Below are 13067 nucleotides of genomic sequence, written 5' to 3'. Positions count from 1 at the left end.
AACCCTATGTTTATTCTGAAAGTCGGAGAGTCTGTTTCTGTTTAGTGAACTAGTTCAGTTGTATGTATGTTTCCATTCCTCCTATAAGTGATATTATATGCTATGGGTCCTCCTCTGTCTGACTGACTTCACTCAGTGTTTGGGCATCCCAGGTCTATCCATGTTGCTTCTGATGGCATTATTTCATTCCTTTTCCTGGCTGAGTAACTGTCCGTTGTAAACACGTACGACATCCTCTCCATGTATTCAGCACTCGCTGAGCTACTTGTTTTTGTGTCCTGGAGTTTGTAAATTGTGCCGCAATGAAAGCTGGGGTGCTTGTGTCTTTATGAATTATAGATTTTCCCGAATAACGCCCAGGAGTGGGACTGCAGATGTGTAGGGTCACTTTTTCTTTAGTTTTCTAAGGACTGGGATACAGTGCTTTCTAGTGGCATTTACCAATGTACAGTTCCACTTACCGAGGGGGAAGGTTCTCTTTTCTCCACACTCCTTCCCCATCGATTGTTTGTGGAATTTTAGATGCTGGCCATACTGCCTGCTGCGAGTTGATGCCGCTTTATAATTTTGATATGCATTTCTCGAATAAGCAGCCATTTTCCAGTTCCTGTAGTGGTCGGGGTTTGTTTTTTTAAACAGCGTGAGTAAACATTCCCTTCTGAAATTTGGCGTCTTGAAAGTCTGTGTTTCGAATTTTTTTCGGTTAGCTAACCTAGGTCGTTTTTGAGGACACGTGTCATTAAAAGCCCCTCAGGCTTTGTGAATATTAGGTGCCCTGAAACTCTTGTTGTAAAGTTGTTGTTACCGAAAATGTCCACAAGGCGGCAGCATTTCTTCGTGCCCACCTCTGTTTCCTCAGGAACCAAAAGCTTTAGGAAGAGTCATCTTCCTGGGCTGGGAATTAGAGGGGAAGGTGCCAGAGGCAACACTGAAGGGCTTGTGTGTCCCTATCTCTTCCCTGTTAAGCTTCACGCCCCTGAAGTTCCAAACTCTGGCTAAACCTGTGGGTGCTGAGTTATGTAGGTAGGGTGACACCTGGCAAGTAGGCTGGATATGGGAAGCCCACCAGCAGCAGCCACGGAGGCTCAGTCACTTTTTGAATCTCCTGCAGCCTAGATGGTCCCCCATGGTTTGGGTGTACTTGGATTCCTTTTAGCACTAGGAAGTCCCCCCTAGATTCTGAAGTTTTAGTTGCCCCCAGAAAGGAAGAGACACTACAGCTTTAAGAGGGTGCATTTGCAGGCACATCCTCCTCACGTCTCTCCGCTCCACCTCAGTGCACCGTTGGGACCCCAGACTGCTCAGACTGCGGGGATTTGACACCGGCACATATCACCGAGGCCCGAGGCGAAAAGCATACCCATTGCTTTGCTTTTACTTTCTTTTTCAATTCAATTCTGATGGTATGTTGCCCTGGAGTTGATTTCCAAAGTAGGGTTTGGTTTAGGTGTACAGGAAACTGATCCAACTACACATATAATATATCTACTGTTTTTCGTGTTCCTTTCCCCTATAGGTTATTGCAGAAAGTTGAGTTGAGGTCCTGGTGTTGTACAGTAGTCCTTGTGGAGTGCGTGTTTTATATGTATGTGTATAGGTATTTTACTGTGTATGTGTTCATATGAACCACCCAACTTATATCTCCTACCCAACTTTTTGGTAACCCTAGGTTTATTCTGAAAGTCGGAGAGTCTGTTTCTGTTTAGGAAACTAGTTCAGTTGTATGTATGTTTCCACTCATCCTGTAAGTGACATTATATGCTATGGGTCCTCCTCTGTCTGACTGACTTCACTCAGTGTTTGGGCATCCCAGGTCTATCCATGTTGCTTCTGATGGCATTATTTCATTCCTTTTCCTGGCTGAGTAACAGTCCGTTGTAAACACGTACGACCTCCTCTCCATGTATTCAGCACTCGCTGGGCTACTTGTTTTTGTGTCCTGGAGTTTGTAAATTGTGCCGCAATGAAAGCTGGGGTGCTTGTGTCTTTATGAATTATAGATTTTCCCGAATAACGCCCAGGTGTGGGACTGCAGATGTATAGCATCACTCTCTCTTTAGTTCTCTAAGAACTGGGATACAGTGCTTTCTAGTGGCATTTACCAATGTACAGTTCCACTTACCGAGGGGGAAGGTTCCCTTTGCTCCACACTCCTTCCCCATCGATTGTTTGTGGACTTTTAGATGCTGGCCATACTGCCTGCTGCGAGATGATGCCGCTTCATAATTTTGATATGCATTTCTCGAATAAGCAGCCATTTTCCAGTTCCTGTAGTGGTCGGGGTTTGTTTTTTTAAACAGCGTGAGTAAACATTCCCTTTTGAAATTTGGCGTCTTGAAAGTCTGTGTTTCGAATTTTTTTTCGGTTAGCTAACCCAGGTCGTTTTTGAGGACACGTGTCATTAAAAGCCCCACAGGCCTTGTGAATATTAGGTGCCCTGAAACTCTGGTTGTAAACTTGTTGTTACCGAAAATGTCCACAAGGCGGCAGCATTTCTTCGTGCCCACCTCTGTTTCCTCAGCAACCAAAAGCTTTAGGAAGAGTCATCTTCCGGCTGGGAATTAGAGGGGAAGGTGCCAGAGGCGACACCCAACGGCTTGTGTGTCACTATCGCTTCCCCGTTAACCTTCATGCCCCTGAAATTCAGAACTCTGGCTAAATCTGTGCGTGCTGCAGTGTGTAGTTGGGGTGACACCTGGCAAGGAGGCTGGATGTGGGAAGCCCACCACCAGCAGCCGCGGAGGCTCAGTCACTTTTCGAATCTCCTGCAGCCTAGATGGTCCCCCATGGTTTGGGTGTACTTGGATTCCTTTTAGCACTAGGAAGTCCCCCCTAGTTTCTGAAGTTTTAGTTCCCCCCAGAAAGGAAGAGACACTATAGCTTTAAGGGGGTGCATTTGCAGGCACATCGTCCTCACGTCTCTCCTCTCCACCTCAGTGCACCCTTGGGACCCCAGGCTGCTCAGACTGCGGGGATTTGACACCGGCATATATCACTGAGGCCCGAGGCGAAAAGCATACCCATTGCTTTCCTTTTACTTTCTTTTTCAACTTAATTCTGATGGTATGTTGCCCTAGAGTTGATTTCCAAAGTGGGATTTCGTTTAGGTGTACAGCAAACTGATTCAACTACACATATAATATATCTAGTGTTTTTCGGCTTCCTTTTCCATATAGGGTATTGCAGAATGTTGAGCAGAGGTCCTGGTGTTGTACAGTAGTCCTTGTGGTGTGCGTGTTTTATATGTATGTGTATAGGTATTTTACTGTGTATGTGTTCATGTGAACCGCACAACTTATATCTCCTACCCCACTTACTTTCTGGAACCCTATGTTTATTCTGAAAGTCGGAGAGTCTGTTTCTGTTTAGTGAACTAGTTCAGTTGTATGTATGTTTCCATTCCTCCTATAAGTGATATTATATGCTATGGGTCCTCCTCTGTCTGACTGACTTCACTCAGTGTTTGGGCATCCCAGGTCTATCCATGTTGCTTCTGATGGCATTATTTCATTCCTTTTCCTGGCTGAGTAACAGTCCGTTGTAAACACGTACGACCTCCTCTCCATGTATTCAGCACTCGCTGGGCTACTTGTTTTTGTGTCCTGGAGTTTGTAAATTGTGCCGCAATGAAAGCTGGGGTGCTTGTGTCTTTATGAATTATAGATTTTCCCGAATAACGCCCAGGAGTGGGACTGCAGATGTGTAGGGTCACTTTCTCTTTAGTTTTCTAAGAACTGGGATACAGTGCTTTCTAGTGGCATTTACCAATGTACGGTTCCACTTAACAAGGGGGAAGGTTCCATTTTCTCCACACTCCTTCCCCATCGATTGTTTGTGGACTTTTAGATGCTGGCCATACTGCCTGCTGCGAGATGATGCCGCTTTATAATTTTGATATGCATTTCTCGAATAAGCAGCGATTTTCCAGTTCCTGTAGTGGTCGGGGTTTGTTTTTTTAAACAGCGTGAGTAAACATTCCCTTTTGAAATTTGGCGTCTTGAAAGTCTGTGTTTCGAATTTTTTTTCGGTTAGCTAACCCAGGTCGTTTTTGAGGACACGTGTCATTAAAAGCCCCACAGGCTTTGTGAATATTAGGTGCCCTGAAGCACTGGTTGTAACGTTGTTGTTACCGAAAATGTCCACAAGGCGGCAGCATTTCTTCGTGCCCACCTCTGTTTCCTCAGCAACCAAAAGCTTTAGGAAGAGTCATCTACCTGGGCTGTGAATTAGAGGGGAAGGTGCCAGAGGCAACACTGAAGGGCTTGTGTGTCCCTATCTCTTCCCTGTTAAGCTTCACGCCCCTGAAGTTCCAAACTCTGGCTAAACCTGTGGGTGCTGAGTTATGTAGGTAGGGTGACACCTGGCAAGTAGGCTGGATATGGGAAGCCCACCAGCAGCAGCCACGGAGGCTCAGTCACTTTTTGAATCTCCTGCAGCCTAGATGGTCCCCCATGGTTTGGGTGTACTTGGATTCCTTTTAGCACTAGGAAGTCCCCCCTAGATTCTGAAGTTTTAGTTGCCCCCAGAAAGGAAGAGACACTACAGCTTTAAGAGGGTGCATTTGCAGGCACATCCTCCTCACGTCTCTCCGCTCCACCTCAGTGCACCGTTGGGACCCCAGGCTGCTCAGACTGCGGGGATGTGAGACCAGCACATATCACCGAGGCCCGAGGCGAAAAGCATACCCATTTCTTTCCTTTTACTTTCTTTTTCAGCTTAATTCTGATGGTATGTTGCACTAGAGTTGATTTCCAAAGTGGGGTTTGGTTTACGTGTACAGCAAGCTGATTCAACTACACATATAATATATCTAGTGTTTTTCGGCTTCCTTTTCCATATAAGTTATTGCAGAATGTTGAGTAGAGGTCCTGGTGTTGTACACTAGTCCTTGTGGTGTGCGTGTTTTATATGTATGTGTATAGGTATTTTACTGTGTATGTGTTCATGTGAACCGCACAACTTATATCTCCTACCCCACTTACTTTTTGGTAACCCTATGTTTATTCTGAAAGTCGGAGAGTCTTTCTGTTTAGTGAACTAGTTCAGTTGTATGTATGTTTCCATTCCTCCTATAAGTGATATTATATGCTATGGGTCCTCCTCTGTCTGACTGACTTCACTCAGGGTTTGGGCATCCCAGGTCCATCCATGTTGCTTCTGATGGCATTATTTCATTCCTTTTCCTGGATAAGTAACAGTCCCTTGTATACACTTACCACGTCCTCTTTATGTATTCAGCACTCGCTGGGCTACTTGTTTTTGTGTCCTGGTGTTTGTAAATGGTGCCGCAATGAAAGCTGGGGTGCTTGTGTCTTTATGAATTATAGATTTTCCCGAATAACGCCCAGGTGTGGGACTGCAGATGTATAGCATCACTCTCTCTTTAGTTCTCTAAGAACTGGGATACAGTGCTGTCTAGTGGCACTTACCAATGTACAGTTCCACTTACCGAGGGGGGAAGGTTCCCTTTTCTCCACACTCCTTCCCCATCGATTGTTTGTGGACTTTTAGATGCTGGCCATACTGCCTGCTGCGAGATGATGCCGCTTTATAATTTTGATATGCATTTCTCGAATAAGCAGCCATTTTCCAGTTCCTGTAGTGGTCGGGGTTTGTTTGTTTTAAACAGCGTGAGTAAACATTCCCTTTTGAAATTTGGCGTCTTGAAAGTCTGTGTTTCGAATTTTTTTTCGGTTAGCTAACCCAGGTCGTTTTTGAGGACACGTGTCATTAAAAGCCCCTCAGGCTTTGTGAATATTAGGTGCCCTGAAGCTCTGGTTGTAAAGTTGTTGTTACCGAAAATGTCCACAAGGCGGCAGCATTTCTTCGTGCCCACCTCTGTTTCCTCAGCAACCAAAAGCTTTAGGAAGAGTCATCTTCCTGGGCTGGGAATTAGAGGGGCAGGTGCCAGAGGCAACAACCAACGGCTTGTGTATCACTATCGCTTCCCCGTTAACCTTCATGCCCCTGAAATTCAGAACTCTGGCTAAACCTGTGGGTGGTGCCGTGTGTAGGTGGGGTGCCACCTGGCAAGGAGGCTGGATGTGGGAAGCCCACCACCTGCAGCCGCGGAGGCTCGGTCACTTTTTGACTCTCCTGCAGCCTAGATGGTCCCCCATGGTTTGGGTGTACTTGGATTCCTTTCAGCACTAGAAAGGCCCCCCTAGATTCTGAAGTTTTGGTTCCCCCCAGAAAGGAAGAGACACTGCAGCTTTAAGGGGGTGCTTTTGCAGGCACATCGTCCTCACGTCTCTCCGCTCCACCTCAGTGCACCCTTGGGACCCCAGGCTGCTCAGACTGCGGGGATTTGACACCGGCACATATCACCGAGGACCGAGGCGAAAAGCATACCCATTGCTTTCCTTTTACTTTCTTTTTCAACTTAATTCTGATGGTATGTTGCCCTAGAGTTGATTTCCAAAGTGGGATTTGGTTTAGGTGTACAACAAACTGATTCAACTACACATATAATATATCTAGTGTTTTTCGGCTTCCTTTTCCATATAGGGTATTGCAGAATGTTGAGCAGAGGTCCTGGTGTTGTACAGTAGTCCTTGTGGTGTGCGTGTTTTATATGAATGTGTATAGGTATTTTACTGTGTATGTGTTCATGTGAACCGCACAACTTATATCTCCTACCCCACTTACTTTTTGGTAACCCTATGTTTATTCTGAAAGTCGGAGAGTCTGTTTCTGTTTAGTGAACTAGTTCAGTTGTACGCATGTTTCCATTCCTCCTATAAGTGATATTATATGCTATGGGTCCTCCTCTGTCTGACTGACTTCACTCAGTGTTTGGGCATCCCAGGTCTATCCATGTTGCTTCTGATGGCATTATTTCATTCCTTTTCCTGGCTGAGTAACAGTCCGTTGTAAACACGTACGACCTCCTCTCCATGTATTCAGCACTCGCTGAGCTACTTGTTTTTGTGTCCTGGAGTTTGTAAATTGTGCCGCAATGAAAGCTGGGGTGCTTGTGTCTTTATGAATTATAGATTTTCCCGAATAACGCCCAGGTGTGGGACTGCAGATGTATAGCATCACTCTCTCTTTAGTTCTCTAAGAACTGGGATACAGTGCTTTCTAGTGGCATTTACCAATGTACAGTTCCACTTACCGAGGGGGAAGGTTCTCTTTTCTCCACACTCCTTCCCCATCGATTGTTTGTGGAATTTTAGATGCTGGCCATACTGCCTGCTGCGAGTTGATGCCGCTTTATAATTTTGATATGCATTTCTCGAATAAGCAGCCATTTTCCAGTTCCTGTAGTGGTCGGGTTTGTTTTTTTAAACAGCGTGAGTAAACATTCCCTTCTGAAATTTGGCGTCTTGAAAGTCTGTGTTTCGAATTTTTTTTCGGTTAGCTAACCTAGGTCGTTTTTGAGGACACGTGTCATTAAAAGCCCCTCAGGCTTTGTGAATATTAGGTGCCCTGAAACTCTTGTTGTAAAGTTGTTGTTACCGAAAATGTCCACAAGGCGGCAGCATTTCTTCGTGCCCACCTCTGTTTCCTCAGGAACCAAAAGCTTTAGGAAGAGTCATCTTCCGGCTGGGAATTAGAGGGGAAGGTGCCAGAGGCGACACCCAACGGCTTGTGTGTCACTATCGCTTCCCCGTTAACCTTCACGCCCCTGAAATTCTCAACTCTGGCTAAACCTGTGGGTGGTGCTGTGTGTAGGTGGGGTGACACCTGGCAAGGAGGCTGGATGTGGGAAGCCCACCACCAGCAGCCGCGGAGGCTCAGTCACTTTTTGACTCTCCTGCAGCCTAGATGGTCCCCCATGGTTTGGGTGTACTTGGATTCCTTTTAGCACTAGAAAGGCCCCCCTAGATTCTGAAGTTTTGTTCCCCCCAGAAAGGAAGAGACACTACAGCTTTAAGAGGGTGCATTTGCAGGCACATCCTCCTCACGTCTCTCCGCTCCACCTCAGTGCACCGTTGGGACCCCAGGCTGCTCAGACTGCGGGTATGTGAGACCAGCACATATCACCGAGGCCCGAGGCGAAAAGCATACCCATTTCTTTCCTTTTACTTTCTTTTTCAGCTTAATTCTGATGGTATGTTGCACTAGAGTTGATTTCCAAAGTGGGGTTTGGTTTACGTGTACAGCAAGCTGATTCAACTACACATATAATATATCTAGTGTTTTTCGGCTTCCTTTTCCCTATAGGTTATTGCAGAAAGCTGAGTTGAGGTCCTGGTGTTGTACAGTAGTCCTTGTGGAGTGCGTGTTTTATATATATGTTTATAGGTATTTTACTGTGTATGTGTTCATGTGAACCGCACAACTTATATCTCCTACCCCACTTACTTTTTGGTAACCCTATGTTTATTCTGAAAGTCGGAGAGTCTGTTTCTGTTTAGTGAACTAGTTCAGTTGTATGTATGTTTCCATTCCTCCTATAAGTGATATTATATGCTATGGGTCCTCCTCTGTCTGACTGACTTCACTCAGTGTTTGGGCATCCCAGGTCTATCCATGTTGCTTCTGATGGCATTATTTCATTCCTTTTCCTGGCTGAGTAACAGTCCGTTGTAAACACGTACGACCTCCTCTCCATGTATTCAGCACTCGCTGGGCTACTTGTTTTTGCGTCCTGGAGTTTGTAAATTGTGCCGCAATGAAAGCTGGGGTGCTTGTGTCTTTATGAATTATAGATTTTCCCGAATAACGCCCAGGTGTGGGACTGCAGATGTATAGCATCACTCTCTCTTTAGTTCTCTAAGAACTGGGATACAGTGCTTTCTAGTGGCATTTACCAATGTACAGTTCCACTTACCGAGGGGGAAGGTTCCCTTTTCTCCACACTCCTTCCCCATCGATTGTTTGTGTACTTTTAGATGCTGGCCATACTGCCTGCTGCGAGATGATGCCGCTTTATAATTTTGATATGCATTTCTCGAATAAGCAGCCATTTTCCAGTTCCTGTAGTGGTCGGGGTTTGTTTTTTTAAACAGCGTGAGTAAACATTCCCTTTTGAAATTTGGCGTCTTGAAAGTCTGTGTTTCGAATTTTTTTTCGGTTAGCTAACCCAGGTCGTTTTTGAGGACACGTGTCATTAAAAGCCCCTCAGGCTTTGTGAATATTAGGTGCCCTGAAGCTCTGGTTGTAAAGTTGTTGTTACTGAAAATGTCCACAAGGCGGCAGCATTTCTTCGTGCCCACCTCTGTTTCCTCAGCAACCAAAAGCTTTAGGAAGAGTCATCTTCCGGCTGGGAATTAGAGGGGAAGGTGCCAGAGGCGACACCCAACGGCTTGTGTGTCACTATCACTTCCCTGTTAACCTTCATGCCCCTGAAATTCAGAACTCTGGCTAAATCTGTGCGTGCTGCAGTGTGTAGTTGGGGTGACACCTGGCAAGGAGGCTGGATGTGGGAAGACCACCACCAGCAGCCGCGGAGGCTCAGTCACTTTTTGAATCTCCTGCAGCCTAGATGGTCCCCCATGGTTTGGGTGTACTTGGATTCCTTTTAGCACTAGGAAGTCCCCCCTAGTTTCTGAAGTTTTAGTTCCCCCCAGTAAGGAAGAGACACTATAGCTTTAAGGGGGTGCATTTGCAGGCACATCGTCCTCACGTCTCTCCTCTCCACCTCAGTGCACCCTTGGGACCCCAGGCTGCTCAGACTGCGGGGATTTGACACCGGCATATATCACTGAGGCCCGAGGCGAAAAGCATACCCATTGCTTTCCTTTTACTTTCTTTTTCAACTTAATTCTGATGGTATGTTGCCCTAGAGTTGATTTCCAAAGTGGGATTTCGTTTAGGTGTACAGCAAACTGATTCAACTACACATATAATATATCTAGTGTTTTTCGGCTTCCTTTTCCATATAGGGTATTGCAGAATGTTGAGCAGAGGTCCTGGTGTTGTACAGTAGTCCTTGTGGTGTGCGTGTTTTATATGTATGTGTATAGGTATTTTACTGTGTATGTGTTCATGTGAACCGCACAACTTATATCTCCTACCCCACTTACTTTCTGGAACCCTATGTTTATTCTGAAAGTCGGAGAGTCTGTTTCTGTTTAGTGAACTAGTTCAGTTGTATGTATGTTTCCATTCCTCCTATAAGTGATATTATATGCTATGGGTCCTCCTCTGTCTGACTGACTTCACTCAGTGTTTGGGCATCCCAGGTCTATCCATGTTGCTTCTGATGGCATTATTTCATTCCTTTTCCTGGCTGAGTAACAGTCCGTTGTAAACACGTACGACCTCCTCTCCACGTATTCAGCACTCGCTGAGCTACTTGTTTTTGTGTCCTGGAGTTTGTAAATTGTGCCGCAATGAAAGCTGGGGTGCTTGTGTCTTTATGAATTATAGATTTTCCCGAATAATGCCCAGGAGTGGGACTGCAGATGTGTAGGGTCACTTTCTCTTTAGTTTTCTAAGAACTGGGATACAGTACTTTCTAGTGGCATTTACCAATGTACGGTTCCACTTAACAAGGGGGAAGGTTCCATTTTCTCCACACTCCTTCCCCATCGATTGTTTGTGGACTTTTAGATGCTGGCCATACTGCCTGCTGCGAGATGATGCCGCTTTATAATTTTGATATGCATTTCTCGAATAAGCAGCGATTTTCCAGTTCCTGTAGTGGTCGGGGTTTGTTTTTTTAAACAGCGTGAGTAAACATTCCCTTTTGAAATTTGGCGTCTTGAAAGTCTGTGTTTCGAATTTTTTTTCGGTTAGCTAACCCAGGTCGTTTTTGAGGACACGTGTCATTAAAAGCCCCACAGGCTTTGTGAATATTAGGTGCCCTGAAGCACTGGTTGTAACGTTGTTGTTACCGAAAATGTCCACAAGGCGGCAGCATTTCTTCGTGCCCACCTCTGTTTCCTCAGCAACCAAAAGCTTTAGGAAGAGTCATCTACCTGGGCTGTGAATTAGAGGGGAAGGTGCCAGAGGCAACACTGAAGGGCTTGTGTGTCCCTATCTCTTCCCTGTTAAGCTTCACGCCCCTGAAGTTCCAAACTCTGGCTAAACCTGTGGGTGCTGAGTTATGTAGGTAGGGTGACACCTGGCAAGTAGGCTGCATATGGGAAACCCAGCAGCAGCAGCCACGGAGGCTCAGTCACTTTTTGAATCTCCTGCAGCCTAGATGGTCCCCCATGGTTTGGGTGTACTTGGATTCCTTTTAGCACTAGGAAGTCCCCCCTAGATTCTGAAGTTTTAGTTGCCCCCAGAAAGGAAGAGACACTACAGCTTTAAGAGGGTGCATTTGCAGGCACATCCTCCTCACGTCTCTCCGCTCCACCTCAGTGCACCGTTGGGACCCCAGGCTGCTCAGACTGCGGGGATGTGAGACCAGCACATATCACCGAGGCCCGAGGCGAAAAGCATACCCATTTCTTTCCTTTTACTTTCTTTTTCAGCTTAATTCTGATGGTATGTTGCACTAGAGTTGATTTCCAAAGTGGGGTTTGGTTTACGTGTACAGCAAGCTGATTCAACTACACATATAATATATCTAGTGTTTTTCGGCTTCCTTTTCCATATAAGTTATTGCAGAATGTTGAGTAGAGGTCCTGGTGTTGTACACTAGTCCTTGTGGTGTGCGTGTTTTATATGTATGTGTATAGGTATTTTACTGTGTATGTGTTCATGTGAACCGCACAACTTATATCTCCTACCCCACTTACTTTTTGGTAACCCTATGTTTATTCTGAAAGTCGGAGAGTCTTTCTGTTTAGTGAACTAGTTCAGTTGTATGTATGTTTCCATTCCTCCTATAAGTGATATTATATGCCATGGGTCCTCCTCTGTCTGACTGACTTCACTCAGGGTTTGGGCATCCCAGGTCCATCCATGTTGCTTCTGATGGCATTATTTCATTCCTTTTCCTGGATAAGTAACAGTCCCTTGTATACACTTACCACGTCCTCTTTATGTATTCAGCACTCGCTGGGCTACTTGTTTTTGTGTCCTGGTGTTTGTAAATTGTGCCGCAATGAAAGCTGGGGTGCTTCTGTCTTTATGAATTATGGATTTTCCTGAATAACGCCCAGGAGTGGGACTGCAGATGTATAGCATCACTCTCTCTTTACTTCTCTAAGAACTGGGATACAGTGCTGTCTAGTGGCAGTTACCAATGTACAGTTCCACTTACCAAGGGGGGAAGGTTCCCTTTTCTCCACACTCCTTCCCCATCGATTGTTTGTGGACTTTTAGATGCTGGCCATACTGCCTGCTGCGAGATGATGCCGCTTTATAATTTTGATATGCATTTCTCGAATAAGCAGCCATTTTCCAGTTCCTGTAGTGGTCGGGGTTTGTTTGTTTTAAACAGCGTGAGTAAACATTCCCTTTTGAAATTTGGCGTCTTGAAAGTCTGTGTTTCGAATTTTTTTTCGGTTAGCTAACCCAGGTCGTTTTTGAGGACACGTGTCATTAAAAGCCCCTCAGGCTTTGTGAATATTAGGTGCCCTGAAGCTCTGGTTGTAAAGTTGTTGTTACCGAAAATGTCCACAAGGCGGCAGCATTTCTTCGTGCCCACCTCTGTTTCCTCAGCAACCAAAAGCTTTAGGAAGAGTCATCTTCCTGGGCTGGGAATTAGAGGGGCAGGTGCCAGAGGCAACACCCAACGGCTTGTGTATCACTATCGCTTCCCCGTTAACCTTCATGCCCCTGAAATTCAGAACTCTGGCTAAACCTGTGGGTGGTGCCGTGTGTAGGTGGGGTGCCACCTGGCAAGGAGGCTGGATGTGGGAAGCCCACCACCTGCAGCCGCGGAGGCTCGGTCACTTTTTGACTCTCCTGCAGCCTAGATGGTCCCCCATGGTTTGGGTGTACTTGGATTCCTTTCAGCACTAGAAAGGCCCCCCTAGATTCTGAAGTTTTGGTTCCCCCCAGAAAGGAAGAGACACTGCAGCTTTAAGGGGGTGCTTTTGCAGGCACATCGTCCTCACGTCTCTCCGCTCCACCTCAGTGCACCCTTGGGACCCCAGGCTGCTCAGACTGCGGGGATTTGACACCGGCACATATCACCGAGGCCCGAGGCGAAAAGCATACCCATTGCTTTCCTTTTACTTTCTTTTTCAACTTAATTCTGATGGTATGTTGCCCTAGAG

At 45.9% G+C, this 13067-nt stretch overlaps 1 protein-coding gene across 1 annotated transcript in view; it reads left to right on the top strand.

Moving 5' to 3' along the window:
* CFAP92 (cilia and flagella associated protein 92 (putative)) overlaps positions 1-13067 on the top strand; it is a 278953-nt gene that overhangs the window by 115745 nt on the left and 150141 nt on the right. The gene's annotated exons all lie outside the window — the stretch shown is intronic.

Source organism: Mesoplodon densirostris, chromosome 10 (genome assembly GCF_025265405.1).
Source record: "Mesoplodon densirostris isolate mMesDen1 chromosome 10, mMesDen1 primary haplotype, whole genome shotgun sequence".
NCBI lineage: Eukaryota > Metazoa > Chordata > Mammalia > Artiodactyla > Ziphiidae > Mesoplodon > Mesoplodon densirostris.
This window is presented reverse-complemented; position numbering and strand designations above follow the sequence as displayed.